The sequence below is a fragment of the Aquila chrysaetos genome, chromosome 1 (genome assembly GCF_900496995.4).
Source record: "Aquila chrysaetos chrysaetos chromosome 1, bAquChr1.4, whole genome shotgun sequence".
Classification (NCBI taxonomy): Eukaryota; Metazoa; Chordata; class Aves; order Accipitriformes; family Accipitridae; genus Aquila; species Aquila chrysaetos.
In genome coordinates, this window is record NC_044004.1 from 39,530,606 (window position 1) to 39,549,640 (window position 19,035).

The following is a 19,035-nucleotide window of genomic DNA, read 5'->3' on the forward strand; positions in this document are numbered from 1 at the left end:
CTTGTCAGTGTTTTGTAGATTCAGCTTTGTTGGCAACCTTGTTCTTTTCATGCCTTTTCATTTTCGCCAAAGGTAATTAACCTCTCTGTGTGGTGACAGTTTTGAAAAAATGTGAAGTTATTAATGACCGTCATGATTCTATTAGAAATGCAAAAGATCAAATTCAGTAAGAAATTTCAATCAGAACAGAAAAGGTAAGTTGCTAAGCCTGACTTTCTTAGCATTTCCTCAGAATAGATACATCAAGAATTTGGAAGACAAATAGCATAACCTTCATCAAAATTCCACGAGAACATTACTGTGTTCCTAGGACATACTGCAATACAAAACCTTGCAAATAAATACTTACAATCTGCTTAGGCATACAGGGAATATGTCTTGATTGCTACTAGTTTCATTTAGCTAAAATCATTAACAACATAGAAGAAAAAATTTATTTTAACACAATTCAGATACACATGTATTTTTATTAGTAGAATTTTGATAGCAATATTGCCATCAGCTGTTTTATTTTGCTATGTTCAATACAGCAAAATGCAATAGACTATTCTAGTCTGAAGTTGCCTCAAAAAGATGCATCTATCCAGAGAAGTGATAATGACTATTTGTCTTACTCATTCTGTACTTCACTACATAAAGATGACGTTACCCAGTTGAGTTCAGGAAACACACATGAAGGCAAGATGGGGGAACAACATTCACACCATCAACCTGCAGATGGATTAGAAGGCTTCAGGTTTACCATACTTCATTTACCATTTTAAATTCTGCTATGGGATAGAAGCTACTTGCTAATGGATAATTTGGTTAACTGTAATGGGACAATATATATAACTATCTAATGGAAAATTTGGATAACTATATCATGACTTCATGAGCCTGAAGGCTCCTTCATCATTGTCTAATACTGTATGTCTCCTACCATATTCAAAACTGGCTGATAGCTTCCTCCTCTCACTAGATGGGATAGAGAGAGCCCCCTGTAGATCAAATCCTGTTGGAGTTCCTACTTATACCCCATTTGCCATACTGCTACTCTCTTGATTAATTAATTCACTAATGTCAGCTAACAGTGCACTTGAAGCTTACAGCATGCTCAACCTATAAAACCACACCCTTTTGTTTAGTATGTAGTATAATATAAGCATGAGAAAATTAAGAAACACTCAAACTGTATATTCTTTAATTCCATACCCCCAAAAATGTAGCAATCAATGTGTTTTTCATTTGCGAGTAGCAAAATAAAAATAAGTGGAAATATGCATCAGAACGATTTTAAATATTGCTAATTGTATTACTTCTCAGTAAAACCTTCAGGCTAAACAGGGGAAATAGGCAGGAGGACAAACAGAAGCAGTTTTAATTTTATAATAAACATTTTTGATAGGCAAGCAGGCAAACAGACAAATAAGTATAATTCAGGAACTTCAAAAAGAAAAGGAAGAGATTCTAGGTATCTCAAGACTAATTCTTTTGTAAACAGTACTGCATTTGGTAGACCAAAACAGTTTTCAACATGCTATCATTAAAACTTTTCAACTTTACAGATCATTTGGCACTTGATTTATACACTAATCAACCTTCATCACAATATTTTATGAGCAATAGTTTTGAATCTAACACTTCTCTTAAAAACTGGTTTGATCTGTCCAGAGAAGTGTATCAATGATGAGAAGCAAATTAAGTGGTATTTAAAATGTAATGAGGAGCGTAAAACCTTCTAGAATTTTTGTGTGAAAATTGTTAATTAGTACTATCTTTGACATTTGGAGGAAGCAGCTGAAAGAAAAATGTTCCTTTAGGAATATTAAAATAGTATATAAAATATCAAGTATTTTAATGACAAGTTACAATATTCTTCTTAAAGTTCAGTTAGGATTGTGATGACTACAAAGCTATTTAGTCATATGTCTATAACATTCACATTCACATGTACAACATGAAATGATTCTTGTAGTACTTTTCTGGAAGGGTGTTCCATTTTCTGTCCTTAATGCTAGAAAATAGTACACCAACAGTAAATAGCTGGGTACGTCAACACTGAGTAGAGGCACATGGTGACAAGAGCTCTGAATTCTGAGCCCTCAAAGGTGCCACAGGGAAACTCTCTCAGGTCCTCCACACAGCTTTAATTCTTTTGCACAGCTCTGTACTACTGCAGAGCTAGTCAGGTAGCAGAAAGGTGGAGGATCTGCAAGAGATCTCAGCTCTCTGACAGTATAGGTGCCGCCCAAAGGTACCCTACCTCATCGCTCAATCTGTTCCATCAAGAAGCATAAACCTGAACAAATTTGCTAAGCTGCAACTTGACAAGAGAGCAAAAGTGTGTCCAAAGGCTTGCTCACATATTCCAACTATACCTAATAAAAGCTATTACTTCTTGAAAATTTTGCTTCGCTTACATCCCTTAGGCTACCGCAGTTAGGGTATTACTACTGCTTTTAGAAGTGGTTGCCTAGTTGCCTCACAGATGTACCTGGGGTACCTTTAATCAAGCTAGCTTTGACTGGTGGTCATATTAATGAAAGAACAACGTACACTTTCATCATACTTCCTACACTCAGAGGATTTCAGGCTGGTTTGCATGAAATGTGCATCAGAGTGACTGCTGGGATCTCAGTTCCTGAGCTAAGCACAAAGGTAGGTGTATGGACAAGGGTTCAGCAGGGCAGCTGGACACACAGACGTTAGAGCGTGCCAAGGCATAGGCCACACACTGCTTGTCTTTCTCTGGTTCTATCTCACAAGGACTTTTCAAGTACTGGAACTGACACATTTATCTTAATTTTAGGTAAAAAATCAGACACTCTTTCCCTCTTCTGATCTCCTCTAATCTCTTCCATGTCATACCTCCGACAATGGCTGCGAGTGACCATTTCCACCTTCAAGGTTTTGTCATGGCCTTCTTTAAACTGGAACATGTTTGCCAAGAAATAGTATCTTCTACTATATTTATTATTACTATTCATTATTATTATTATTGTTGTTATTGTTATTATTATAATTATCATCAACACAGTTAAAGGAAAATGTATCATGCTGGACTCAACAACTCAAGAGAGGCAAGGCTGCTGCAGCTCCATGTCCCCAGGTCCAAACAGTAGTGAGGGTGTGTTCCCAGAAGGCACGTACACACAGAGCACCCATATAGACCACATATATACACACCTGGCCACACACATCACAGACAGACACACAGAGCACTCACATGAACACAAACAGCACCAACAACCCTCTCTGGCTGAGGAGGATGGAGATCCACTAGTGACAGTATATATATAAACACACACGTATATAACTTTATATAGTTAAAGGACCTTTTTTTATTTTCCCCTCCATCTTACAGTCTCTGTGCTTTCCTTCGTTCCTTCTTTCTTTCTTTCTTTCTTCCTTTCTTCCTTTCTTCCTCCCTTTCTTCCTTTCTTTCTTTCAGTCCAGGTTCAAAAATGTTTAAATAAGCTGCCTAAGAAGACTTAAATCCTAATCACAGTTTTGATCACTAATTACCTATCAAAAAGCTTAGTATGATGATCATCAGGATATGCAAAGAAGGTTTTTATGGCCAGTGAGAGATACAGAAAGTCAGAATATGAGACTCTGCAGAGCAGCAAAAAAGAGGAGAGTGACAGATTAAATATATAAATTAACTACTCTAAATAAAGGAGGCAATGTTGATGCAATGAAACTATCTTTTCAATATGCACTTGCATTCAATTAGGGACATCAATAAAGAGGAAATGCTGCAAAGGCCAACAGATGCCTTGAGGCAAATAAAAATCCCAAATGTCATCTTCACAGATGAGACAACAGTTCCAATATAATATACTTTCTATGGACAGGCACAAATCCTTGAAGTTGTGACCAACATGCCCCCTGTAAAGTCATGTGTCAGGGGATTTTGAAAAGAGGAAAAGGTTGTATTAATATCTTGGAATATGGCCTGGCTTGCTCTGTGGTTTGCATTATACCTATAACTTCTTGCAGCCCAACAAAGGTAGTTTGTGTATAGAAGACTTTTTATACATGATTTCAGACATGATGATATGATAGTATAGGATATGTGAGCAAATACTGATTTATAATGGTTAAAATAGCAAATTTTAATAAAGTAATCTTTCCTTGTAGCTTTGAAGTCAATGACCCAAAGTTTACTGGGACTGTAATATTCAGTGAAGCTCAAAGAATTATACAGGAAATGTAACACATGAACAGGGATTGTTAGTGCAGAAAATCCTACTCTTTCTTCTAAAAATATGTAGTACTTTTAGCCCAAGAAAACATCCACATTATACTGTTTGACATTAAATTCTTGGACCAGATCCCTACCTGTTGTAATCTAATAGAATTCCAATTTATACTGAGGTAAGGCAGTTCGTTGTTCTGCTCTACAAGTCATTAGCAGTAAACATTATGTAAATGAAAAAGAATAGGAAACAGCATAAATCGCAGGCCCAAATGAAGGCCTACAAAATGTTTTGAGTCTGTGTATAAATCTGAGTAAGTAAATTAGCAAATCATGAACTAAAATGGCTCACTTGCATTTCTAGAAGAAAATGTTTTCCTGGATAAAACTGAATGAATAATCAATAAACTTTAAACAGGAATGCCTATCAGGGCTGTTCAAAAGGCTATGAACAGCACATTGACTGATAAACCACATATGGTATTTGCATCCATCTTTTTTTTGTCTTCTGACTGAGAATTTTACTGATTGTCTTTGCAGAGCCAGGAAGTCGACTTGGACTGAATCTCCCCAATTTGCATATGTATTTTCTTAGATTCAGGGTCTGCCTTCTACAAAGTAAAAATTTTTAGAATTTCTTGTTTTCCTCTCTTCATTCACTGGTGAAAGAAAACATACATTATTAACATATTAAGACAGTAAATGCATTAGACCCACACCTTCAAATTTCACCTGTATTTCTTCTGTAAGCAAGGGCTTAGCACAAGTGCTGCAAAGGTATTTGCCATCCATTGAAGCAGAAATTCTGGAGTCCCTTAAGCAGCCAGCTGGATGGTAGGGGGTGGAGAAGATGATAAAGGCCTGTCACTCATCTGCAGTGTTTGCCTTCCCAGGGTGATTTCCCAAACAGCAAAGCACAGCAATTGCAGGGCTAATAACGCCTATGGAGAGTAAAGAAGAACAGATGAAGTATTACAATATTTAGGAATACAACTGTATTTACATCTTTTCAGCAGAGGTGCTACAAAGCCATTGAATAAATATAAGATAACAGGCTAGAAAGACTGTGATTTGGAAATACTCAAGGATAACTGAATCTGCAAACCAAATGCCAAATAAAAATATCAGCCCCAAACCTAGGTGCTAAGATACAAAATACAAACTTAGTTACTAAAATATAATGTACACACTTTTCTACTGAGATATGTCTGTGCCATAGCTAGGAAAGGGCTGCTGTAGATATAGGGCTTTTGTGAGGCAGAAGCTGTCTTTTTCCCAGTAACGTGGAGTAATAAAGTATTAAAGTAACATATTTCCTACCTGAGGAGGTTTAAAAAGCCTAGTGGAGGCTTAGCAATACCAAGACGCTGACTCATTATTTTCCAACTTTTAGTATGCTCTCTCATCTTCCCTCCCAAAAAATGATAGGAAATTTTGAAGAAAAAGTTCCCTCATCTCCATGTCCTCCTTCCCAAATATAGCTCACAGGACAGACTTTACTGAACGAAGGTTCACTGAAGATACATGACAGATCCAGTATACCACTATACCGCACTATTCTATCATATACATTTCAGAGGTATATATTTAGAATCTGACCTTCTAGATGCTTCTGGGAATGTGGACATTTTAAGTCTTTTGCTATGTATTTCTATACTTATTTATTAGTGGGTTTAGTGCTCTGAAAAAGGCTGGATTGACAGCACCAGAGGAGAAAACCCTCCATAGAAAAGGGATAGGGTCAACAGATTTCTCTGCACTAGTTCAGAAGAATGTTTCGATGTTAACTTAGAAAAGGAGGTCAATCCCTTTGCCCATTTAGTTTTTAGCCTTTCTGATCAAACTGCCAAGTTTGCCAATTAGTGCCAGTTGCACTCAATATGATCTATGATCTGCTTTCTAACATAAACAGGGCTGCTACACAAATCTGCTTCATGCAGGCAACCAAAAACAAATGTTCCATAGCATTTTAAAGTAATTTCTAACCTTCGCATTATTTGCACTGACAACCAGGAAGAAAAGCTTTGAAATGCACTCACATACAGTATGTATTACTGAGAATGCTCTGGTGAATTCTGAATGAAATCTGTTACATTATCCATTTAATATACGTGAAACATTTCTGGAATCTGTAATACAGTTAATAATAATTTATAGTAAGTTATAATAAAAAGGATCGATGTTTCACACTATATGCACAATATAGGAGATGAGAGGGCATGTGTGTATGTACTATAAGACTGTGAAAAATATTATCATGAAGTGAAATGGAAGGAACAATAAATAGGGACCTATCAGTCTGAATCATAGCTTGTCTCTTAGTATTAGACTTCCTATGTACTTCCTAATCACATATTACACACAGCTTGCTAGTATCAAGAGATGCAAAATTCCATGAGAATTAGTAGCAACAGAGTATAAAGGTGATGCCTTTTTATGAAGAAGGAAGAGATTATGCCTTGAGATTTTTCGTAAAATTAATTCCCTGGTATAGCACCCAGAGCAGGTTTTGAACAGAAGAATGATAAAACTGACTTTTATGACTTATGTGGATAGTATAAAAAAAATTAAAATACAATCCGCATTAAATTAAATTCAAACTTGGCTGTGGGGGCTTCAGGTGGGGGCCAAGGTAAGACTGGCACACATATAAGGTGGGCATGTTTGTCAGGTATGTTTCTTTAGGGATTGTCAAGGATGTGAAATGGTCTTAAATTTATATTACATTTGCTATCTGGCTGAGGTAGCCCTAGGAAACCAGTCACTGTGCATCATCTGACTATTGTATCATTATACTGCCTTTCTAAAAATGGAACAGAAGATAAAGGTACAACATTTTTGATGTGCACATAATGAAAGGCGTCAGAGAAGAAGAAACAGTTTTTAAGCATACTGAGATCCAGCAGTAAACTTTAGTACTGTGCATAAAAGCTTTAGTTATCATTTTAAAATAGGTTTTCTGCTAATGCTTCCCATATGCCAATTTCATTCCAACCATAATGATTCTAATATGTCAAAAACAAAGCAAAATCCCAAAAGAGAAAATTCAGACACTTCTCATTACCGATACAAAACTATTTTAACTGTGGTAAAACTGTCCATGAAAGACAGAGTTGTCATATGCTCTTCAGTAATATATAGTAGCTTCAGAAAATCTAAGAATGCATCTGAAATTGCAGAATGAATTCTTAGTTAAATCATCTAGTTAACTGGAATTAAATGAGAAAAATGTGTACTTATTTGACTCTGTTAGATGTACATGCCACAGATTGAGTAAAATATATTGATACTTGATTTAAGTCCAGACCATCAAAAGAACTCCAAAATTTAAAAAGTACTTCAGCTTTTCAGACTCCATCTATAAGGTACATATTGTAGATATTGTAGTGGTGTTATAGTATAGCAGTATCTGTCATCGTACAGAGGTATCTGGACCACCTGTATAAGAACTTCAGTTAGAAAAATATCTTACCAAAAGTTTTTGTGTACCTTTTTTCATCTCAGAAATCATTCCCTTTCTCATATGAGGTCTTTATGATTCTTTTGCCCTCTGTGGACTGTATTACAATTTGTTTTTCACTGTGAAGCAAGGAATACCACTGATATGGTTCAGAGTGAAAAGGAACATAAATACAACTCTGCAGATGTTGACAGCTTGTTAAAAACTTCGAAAAAGGTTCAACAGTTTTTTATTGTGAAGAATTTTGAATGATTGGTGAAGGTTTGCACAAAATATGAGGACTTTATCCCAAAGTCTGATTTTCCAGGAGTGAAATGAGTCTGTCTAAGGAAAATACTATGAAAAAAAAGTTTTGTAAAGAATTCCATTATTTTTCCAGTTTTTCACTACAGATAACTCAGATGTGGTTTTGAAGTTACAAAGTCCTATGTTTGACTTGGCCTTGGATTTCAGTCTCATTTTAAGTGACTTCTCATGTATTTGTTTAAACCAATGAATAATTCCAAACTGACAGTATACAAAAGTATTAAGTGTGTTTTCTGGTATATTAAGCAGCAATGCCCATACAATCTCGGTCATAAACAGGGTTCAGCTGAGATGAAACTCCCTTTTAAATTCTGACCATATATTTTCTTTTAGCAGAGCAACAGCTCCAACTTATTTCAATGACTTATATGATCCTCAGAAGAATGTGTTTGTAGGTGAATATTATGTTTTTTAAGAAAGTATATGTTAGTAATGCAATCATTCATTCTCAAATGAGAAAAGGTTTCAAGAAGGTCATGAAATGACTGCTGTAATGGTTACAATCACACCACAAAACCTGGCATTATGAGTATTCTATTACATAGCTGCTATGAACAGTCGAAACCTCTATGGATAGTGTGTTATTAATCATTCTGACTTGTGTCCCCAGCAACTTCTTATTGACTGGGATATTAAGAGAAATAAGCTTGTGTCACTGTAGGATATTATTATCAAGTGTCTTATTGTGGAAATCAGCAACACATGAACACAGCTGAAGATGAAAGACTTCTAAAAAAAAATGAATGCATGTAATAATCCAAAACGATGAAAGAAACAACATTTTCAACAGAAATCAGTGCTAATTCTTTGAAAGCTTGCCTATAGAATCCTAGAATGGTTTGGGTTGGAAGGGACCTTAAATATCATCTAGTTCCAACCGCCCTGCCATGGGCAGGGACACCTTCCACTAGACAAGGTTGCTCAAAGCCCCATCCAACCTGGCCTTGAACAATTCCAGGGGTGGGGTAACCACAACTTCTCTGGGCAACCTGTTCCAGTGCCTCACCACTCTCACAGTAAAGAATTTCTTCCTTACATCTAATCTAAATTTACCCTCTTTCAGTTTAAAACCATTACCCCTTGTCCTATCACTACATGCCTTTGTAAAAGTCCCTCTCCAACTTTCCTGTAGGCCCCCTTTAGGTACAGGAAGGCTGCTATAAGGTCTCCCCGGAGCCTTCTTTTCTCCAGACTGAACAACCCCAACCCTTTCTGCCTGTCTTCATAGGAGAGGTGCTCCAGCCCTCTGATCATCTTCGTGGCCCTCCTCTGGACTCGCTGCAACAGGTCCACGTCCTTCTGATATTGGGGGCTCCAGAGCTGAACGCAGTACTGCAGGTGGGGTCTCATAAGAGTGGAGTAGAGGGGCAGAATCACCTCCCTTGACCTGCTGGTCACACTTCTCTTGATGCAGCCCAGGATACGGTTGGCTGTCTGGGCTGCAAACGCACATTTCCACGTCATGTTGAGCTTCTCATCAACCAACACCTGCAAGTCCTTCTCCACAGGGCAGCTCTCAATCCACTTATTGCCCAGCCTGTATTTGTGCTTGGGATTGCTCTGACCCATGTGCAGGACCTTGCACTTGGCCTTGTTGAACTGAGGTTCACATAGGCCCACCTCTCAAGCCTGTCAGGGTCCCTCTGGATGGCATCCCTTCCCTCCCTCCAGTGTGTTGACCGCACCACACAGCTTGGTGTCATCAGCAAACTTGCTGAGGGTACACTCAATCCCACTGTCCATGTTGCCGACAAAGATGTTAAACAGTCCTGGTCCCAATACTGACCCCTGAGGAACGCCACTTGTCACTGGTCCCCACACGTTTCTTCTACAGTTGTGTTAACACTGCAAGAGTACGAGCATGTGAGCGTGAGAATATGAAATTTTTCTTTTTATTGGAATTGCCTAACTGTGCAATTTTGTCCCTCCTCTTTTGCTTGAGACATTGGTTATATTGGATGGTAAATGCCACAAGTAATTCAGCTCCTCTTATCTACCCCCAATAAAGCCTTCCATTATCTCTCCTTTTCATTTACATTGTGTTGATATGTAGTAGGGTTTTTTTTCTAGACTGAAACCCAATAACTTTTTTATCCATGCAGGGAGTATTTTCTAACATCCCTAGTATTTAAGGTCTTCCCTTCATCCTAGAGGTAAAACACCAGAAACTGGTAGATCTTTTACCTCAAGATCACCACATGCTCAAATTTGTTGGTTCTTTATCCCTGGGTATGTGATGAAAACACTTTTGGATCTAGGCCATGAAGACAAATACAAGAATTGAGCTTTTGAATGTATCTGATGATTCATATGTCACCCACTATCTTTCTTATTCTAGAGCAAGCAATAACGGACCTGAGTGTATGAGAGATTGACTCTAAGAAGAATAGTCATATTTCTGTCCTCCCAGCCACACCTTTACCCTCTAAGTTTTAGGAGGTCTGGTCTTGACACAAAACAAAACTCAAATACAGAATATATTTCAAGGATCTTCTTATTATTGGTATTGGTATTATTATCTTCCAATTACCTCATCAAATGACATTGATAACATCAGTGTTGGTGAAGTGTTGTACAATTGCTATCTTTGGGAAAAATACAAAACAAAAATACCTTTACCTGTTGTCTTTTTTGAGCCCTTTTTGATTAGATATCTCTTTTAAAGCATAGGTGGTATTTTTAGTCTTTTACAAAGTCCCTGAAACTTTTAGCTCTTTCATAAAATGGTTGAGTGGGCAGTCATTTCATTAAGTGAATGAAAAATCTAGTCCTTTCAGGTAATGACCGATTTAACCACCCCACTAGCAGACGTGGATCTCACTATGTGCAACTTTCTCTGGCAATATTTTAAAGGACAGCCAATTAAACAAGAGTAAACCATTTGTCTGGGGTTGTTGCTGTCCTTGGCTGTATTCATTGTTCCTGTATTTGTTTTATATTCCACTGAGTTCTCAAGTCCTGAGTTCTCTGCAACACACTGGTAGTCTGTGACAAACTCTGCTCTCACATATAATTCAAAAGATAAAATAGTAAAAGGGGAAATTGGATAGAGTCACTCTTCTGTGCTTGGATTCTGTAGGATTTACTGGTTCAACTGTTTTCTCAGCCATGCCTCAGTCAGAAGGGTATATTACATCTACCCTTGCTTCAGCAGCTGCTCCTTAATGTGTCACTAGTGTGCCATTCATAAACAGAAAATCTCATGAACCTCATAGTGCAGGATCTGGCTGCAATTCGGAGGAAAGAAAACATGCCTTTCCTACTAACTGTATGGATGCACAAACATTTGACTCCCCAGTACTAATGAGAAACAAGATCCAGTCCTATGTCAGTGAAAACTGAAATAAAAAGATGTAATTCCTGCAGGTGAGCAGAGTTACATCCATTAATTTGAAATTAGAAACCTCTTTCACATTTTTCCCTGTGTGTCCCACTGAACATGTCATTTTGAATATGATATGTTTTCATAGAAAAACATTTTCATAAATCATAGATTTTAAAGGTAGGTACAGCTACTTAAATCACCTAGACTCATTTCCTGTTAACCAAAGTCATAAAATATCACCTTGTGTTTTCTATATTGAACTGATAGTTTTCTTTCCCTTCTGCTGTTTTGATAGCCTATTTGTCTAAACCTCACACAAGGCTCCTTGTAAAGATGCTTTTAATGTGTAGATTATCCCATTCACCTATTTTTCTCATTAGTTAATTTCTTCCTAAAATTTGATTTTTTCCATAAAGCACCTTTTGTAATTACATTTTTTAAAAGTCACAAATACCATTGAATCAGTAATTCTTTTTAGATTGTTCACTCCATTTTTATACTCAGGCAGAGCAGAAGTTCCTGTAACAGACTGTATTTTCAAGTATTATTCAGGAGTCTGTCAAGAATGGCAGAATTTTTCCAAAATATTTGTGTACATTGCTTCAGAGAATGTTGCATCAAGTCATGTGAAAACAAGCTTCTCTCTTGGGCCATCAGAACTACCTACTTAGGACCTGATACAAGATTCAGAGAAGACAACAGGATTTTTCTACCAGTCTCTGTGGGCTTGGGATATTTCCCTTCCTATAAAAAAATGAAAGGTTAGTACCCTGCATGATAAGTAAGGCCCAGTAAGTGGACAAATGAGGCACATTCAGCTTTAACACTAAATATTAAATATCTCAGTTTTCTACGTGGATAGCCAATTGGAGATGTACACCCATTTTATAACATAAACAGCCCAGATTTAGTTCTCTACATCCTTATCCTCAGCTTCCCTTGACAAAAAACTCTTTTGAGAAACAAAAAGCAAAGGTACCTGTTCCAGAAGCACATGTATAGTTTTTCAAAGAGGAATCACCAAATGAAGACGATTGAAATGGTTGACATTTGTCCATTTAGCCATCCTATGTCAAATTTAAAGACAAAAATCTACAAATGCAATACACCAATGCAGCTACATTAAAAGGGAAAAAAGTTATTCTTCTTATCCTTGAGGTACAGACTATGAAGAACAAAGTACACAAGTGATTATGATTTATTTGGAGCATAGCAGTTGAGTCCCTCTTTTGTTGGCTGAGGATTTCTTGCCAGTACTGTGAAAAACAAAAATTCTTGTATCTGGCTAGGTTAAGCAGGGAATACTTGCCCTTCATTAGGGTCCCATATGACTTAAGCATCTCTACTAAAATTTGTCCAGAATGAGTATACTCCTGAGAAATCATTGTTTGGGGCTTTCAAGATATCTTACTTATGTTTCTGTGTTATAAAAAAGACTAACTGGACAAAGAAAACATAGTTATTGAATCACTATTCTGGGTTGACTTTAAAGAAAATTTATAGAGTTTGTGAAAGCAGTGTTTAGATATAGCTAAATCCTTTTCATGATACTGTTTATTGATCATTCATTTGGTTTCCATTTTTTCCATTCTTTTCTTAAACCCAGGTACTTTTTATGAAGCTATTCATCAAAATGCACTCTAGTAGGTTCAGACACAGGGTCTTTCCTTGTACATTTGTTTCACATTTTGTCCCTGTAAAATTTCATGAGGATTGCTAGTTATTACCACTCGCTGATGGGAAAATTAACAATTCCAACATTATATATTATCTGTGAGACATTATAACAGTACAGTTTACAAAATGCTTCTCACAGAAATGACTGTAATGTTATCTGCTTCACTGGTATATGTAGATTACTTCCCATTATTGCAAATGTATTATGCTTCTATCTACAAGTGTAGAAAATGTGATTTTTTTTTTTTTTGCAAAAGAGTATGCAATCTTATAATTACAGGACCTTTTTGTTGTTGTTGTTGTTGTTATATGTGGTCAAAACTACATTAATCAATGTAATATTGACTACATACATCAGCTGAGCAATTTACTGAAGTGTAACATTATTGCAAAAATATAATAGGTAGCCTGACAATAACTCCGTCTTGGATGGGTGGAGGTTACTTAGGTTCAGCTGCTGCCCCCATACAAAATGTAAGCATCAAGAAATCTGGACACAAAGTAATAATATTACCTCAGTGTCCTCAAAGCATATTTCGAATGACACAGACCAAATGTGCAGTGTGGCCAGAAATTTCCTTTTGCCAGCACCTGAGCTGAGAGCACACCGTATAACATATTAATCTCATTCCCCAAGACAGGGTTTCTTTTGCTGTCAAGTATATTTCTGAAGCTACAAAACCCAACCACTGTTTCCTAATATTCAGCTATGTAGTGGCTGAGGTCAGATGAGGTACACAACAAAAAGGAACAAATAGTAATTCTTCCCCGTTGCTGTAAACACACACAAGACATACATAACCTGAGTGTATAACAAACTTGTTTGGCATGAGGGGATGAAAGATATTCAAAACCTGAAGGTTTAAAAGTGGCAGTAATGGCTACTCAATCTTATCAGACATTTTGAAAATATACTATTTTTTTAGGTAAATTTTAAGCAAGATTGGGAAAAAATTTCCTCAGAAGTATAAATATTAGTACTTCACTGATACTGTTTTAAAATACTGCAGTTTCTATCAGTGGAATAAAGTTCATCAAATCTGTTCAATTGGAAACGGTACTATTCAAATGAAAAAACCTGCTTAAAAAAGAGTCTTTTTTTGCTAAAAAGAAAGTTAAATGCTTACTGAAAACCAACTCTATATAAAGTGCTTTTGGAGTTGGAGACCAAAATTATTATCAAAATCAAGAGAGCTTTCTTTGATTAGTTTATGGGAAGAGAGAATGAAGTTCTCTGTGAACTGTGGAAAGGGTTAAAACAATCAGAACATTTACCAAATTTTGAAAAGCAATGTATTTGTGGGGGATTTGGATCACCCTAGTATTTAACAAATTATTATTACAGAAAAATGTATTCATTTTACCATGTCTATTATGAAGGATTCAGCAAAATAATAGCAATTGAAAAGCATACTTAATCACATCAGAAATAAAGATATCATTATTCAAAATATTCTTTTAACTCACATTTTCCCAGAAATTATTTTTATATGCCTGTGAGACCAAGCTTCATCTGGTAGAAATGGACATAACTTCATTGAAAACACCTGAGCTATGGTAATTTACTTCAGCTGAGGTTCCACAGGTCAACAGAATAAAATCATTATTTCCACTTTTACTGTACCATAGCAGTGTTGCAGATTTGAGGTTTTATTTGTTTTTTTTCAGATTCCTCTACCCATTCTACTTACCATTCTTTTCCTTCTCACTTTTTAATATGTACCTTCAAGTTAGGGTATTTCTTTGTAATTTTGTTCAAAATTCTTCAGCTGCCTACAATTCCTTTGCAGGTGCCACTAATGGATAATTATTCCCCAAGGGTTTTGGCTCTAATTGCATGGACTCATTTATCATTTACAATTACATCTATTCTAAATTAAAAATATTTTGTGTTCCTGACAGATATGTGGATAACTCTGTTATATCAATTCCAAACTAAAATCTCTGGTTAAAAGCCATAATAATACAAAAGAAATTTTTACAGGATGCAGACCTGCACTGTTTTCTCTCCAGTGTTTATACTAAATGAGACTCATTCAGTTCTCTGCTTTTCTTAACAAACAAGCAAGAAAAAGAGAAAGACTATTTTGTTATTTTTTATGAGAGAATAAAACAATTGACACAATGATCAAATACTATTTCCGTTACTTATTACTACATAGCAACCAATGAATCTTTTAACACGTAGGTTAGACTAAGTTTTTTGCTTCAAACCTTCTGTGTGGGTTTCCCAGTGATGGGGACATGATTCGAAACCACTTTTCCTCATCAGGTTCACTTTTCTGTAGCACAGAGTGGCTATTTTATTCCAACCTCACACAGAATGATTTCTTCCACCCTACCCTGGAAACAAGGATGCAGGGCAAAGATGCTGCCTCCTCAGCCCCTCACTGTAGTCTGTGATTAAAGAGTAACATCTCCATTTCAGTCTCTACCCTGACAGAGTAATACAGAACACTTTGAGAAATTTTGCCCCCAAAGGGCTTTCTTTATTTTCTATGTTTACTTAAACTGAAAAGACTGCATTTGGAATAGAATATTGTGTCTTTCCCAGAGAAATACAACTAAGAAAGAACAAGGCCATATTCATCTGCAGGCATTCCTGTTGCACTTTCAGTACAAGAGGCATCGTCCCATCACAAAACTCATAGTGTTTTACCTAAGTAAGTATTCTAGAGTTTTCCTCGGGTAAGACTTTCCTTCTTTCTAAACAATTTCCACAGTACTAAGGAAACAAGAATTTCTCCTGTCATTTGAAACAGTGGTACATGTACATCTGTTCCTAGGGGTACAAAGATAAAAGAAAATGGAAACAGAGAGTTCTTGAAGTAAATACTGAAATGTAAAAGAGGGGAGAGGAGCTGCCTTATTACTAGGTAATATGTTACCCGTATATTTTATCCCTTCTTTTATACTGTCTCTGAAACATAGTTTTTGACAGGTGAGTTTAAAAAAAACTAGGGAAGATTTAAGAACAAACAGACCAAACATATCAAAAACTCTTCAAATATATCAAAAGAATCCCACAAGCAAGACTGTGGATCCCTTAGACCACCAGGGTACAATCAAACAGGATCAAAAGTCTGCAGGGAAAGTAAATGATTTATTGGCATGGGTCTGTACCAGAGAGGACGGTATTATCCTCAGATTAGTCTTTACAGGTAATGAGAGTAAAACCACTAAAGAGATAAAGGGATCAAAAAGAGTTGATGGAACAACTTCAGAAATACAATTGAAATCAATCAAAAGGACCAGACTGTGTTCATCTGAGAGCTCAGTGGAAGCTAGAGGATGGAGTAGCTATCCTAGTAATATACACATGCCTTAAATTCATCCTGAGAAAGAACTAAAATAAAAACTGGCTTAATACTCTGAGCTTTGTCAAGAAAGATACTAAGGATTAATCTAGGAATTCCAGAAAAAAACTGCACTTCTTTGCAGGCCTAAACACTTTAAAAGCTCTGTAATTTGTACTGTTCATTGGGAGTCACATTGCAGATTGCTAAATTTTATAAATTAGCAAGTAGAAATGAAAGAAAAAACATGAGCATGAAAACAATGTTTGTCCTCCGTTAAAGTAAATTAAGTTTTAATTCTTTCTGTCAGGAAAATATGAAGGAAAAGCATATCAACATAGTGAAAAAGTATACTGCATCACATAATTATTCTGATGAGTGGTTTGACAATATAACTTCACAGGAAGGCTATATTTTATGTAGAAACAGAAACCAATCTTAATTATAGAGGTATATCATAAATTGTTATGTAAAATTAGAGGTTGTTTTCTAAAAAGGACTAGACCTACAAAGCTTTGCTATTAAAGATCCTTCTGAGAAATAATGTGGAAGCTTTCAAAATTTTACTGCAGACATACAATGCTCAGCAAAATTTTCTCAGGGTAATAATACAAACTTCGTAGAGTACTGAGATGACTAACTGTAAGAAAAAAAAAGCAAACCAAGTTTCTGAGAGCCTGTTATGTTGTGGCGCAAGCAAAATATGCACTAAGGAATTGTTAGTTAGAAAGGTAAGGAAGTGAATCTTTTTTGATTTTGGTTTTGGTTTGTTTTTTTTTTTTAACTTTTGTATGCAACAGCTCCCAATATCTAGCTGTCTAGATGTTCTGTTAAATAGATTTGTAAACTCTCGTTGACCATGGCACTTTGTCACATGAACATTGTAGATGTTTCCTTACTAATGGTAAGGGGATATAATGAAATTATTTTATTTTTTAAAAATCTTTTACAATATTAAATATGCTATCCAGAGACTAAAATTTACTTTGTATTTTGAAATTTTCTGAGGCAACCTGCAAAAATTGATTAGTCTCAGACATAAAAATACAAAATAACAGAGACACAAAAATATTGAAATTTAGTCTGTTTTATTCCACTGAGATACTGGAATACTAGAATATATTGGTATATATGCAAGTTTTCATCTTTCAAAGCAAATACTGCAGTCAGCTACAGTGGAACTCAGTAGGACATCATGGAAAGTTTTGTGCATGGACATAATAATTAAATGCTATTTATTCATTGAAGATTCATTTATGCACACCACTAACTTCAAGGTGGAATTTCCTTACTTCTGGTCAGACAATATTATTTCAGTGATGGAATATGAATTTCCATTAATTATAGCAAGGGCTGTCAGCTGACATTTTCAGTCTGGGTGATATAGTGCTCCGTGAAATCTAAATACAACTCAGATTATTCCGAGAAGCTCAGTGGATACCCTGGCAGCTAGCCCACGCTGAGCTCCATGCTGTGGCAGCTGCCCTGCTAGCAGTACCAGCTGACTAGGGACATCTACCTGAGCTGGTGTCAAACCTTTGGCTGTAGTTTAAACACCCTCTAAGATGATGCCTCAGGAGAAAACGAGGTGTTGAAAGTTCCACCAGAAGCTGGAGCTTCACAATTGTGGAAGACAACTCATGGAAGTTCAAACAGCATTGCCTTGCATGGCTGAAAGAACCGGGCACTAGGAAGAGAACAGTTTTTGACAATGGGTAGCTCTGAAGCATTTTGCATTGGCTTCTCAAATTTGAGTGTAGGATGCTAACAATGTAAATGTAATACAAATGCTTTAGGTGCAAAAAAGTAAAAAAAAGTCACGTCTTTATTTATAGGTCAGCAGGAGATAAACCTGAGTGTAAACCATTTAGTGTCATTTTCAAAAGGGGCCTGACAAATACTCTGCGAGAAGTAAAGTGGGATTTTTTTAGCTAAAAATATATAATCTCAAAATTGAAAGACTGGATTTCCAAACACTGATATCTAATATGTTAAACAAAAAAAATAGCAAAATCAAGTCCATCCTGAAATACATGTATTGACTTTAAAAAAAATACTGTCCGTTCCCCCCCCCCCCAACAGAAAAAGCCCACCAAAAAAATCCTAATAACCCTAATAATTCTGCTTGGAGTTGAAAAAAATAAATAAACTGTGACTGCCAGAACTATTGCTGAAACTGATACCCTGCAGACAGTAACTAAGCACAGGTGTCTGTAAGACTGTATTCTCTACCTCTGCTAATAATTATATGAGGAAAATACAGTATGAAATCAGCTATTAAAAAAACAGGATGATGACTCTTTATGTGTTCTGGCATGAAGAGTGTGGTGGGTTGACCGTGGCTGGATGCCAGGTGCCCACCAAAGTCACTCTATCACTCCCCTCCTCAACTGGACAGGGGAGAGAAAATACAACAAAAGGCTCATGGGTCAAGATAAGGACAGGGAGAGATCACTCAACCAATTACCGTCACGGGCAAAACAGACTCGACTTGGGGAAAATTAACTTAATTTATTACCAATCGACCAGAGTAGGATAATGAGAAATAAAACCAAATCTCAAAACACCTTCCCTCCACCCCTCCCTTCTTCCTGGGCACAGCTTCACTCCCAGATTCTCTACCTACCCCCAACAGGGGGATGGGGAATGGGGGTTGGGGTCAGTTCATCACACGTTGCCTCTGCCACTCCATCCTCCTCAGGGGCAAGACTCATCACACTCTTCCCCTGCTCCAGCGTGGGGTCCCTCCCACAGAAGACAGTCCTCCACAAACTTCTCCAACGTGAGT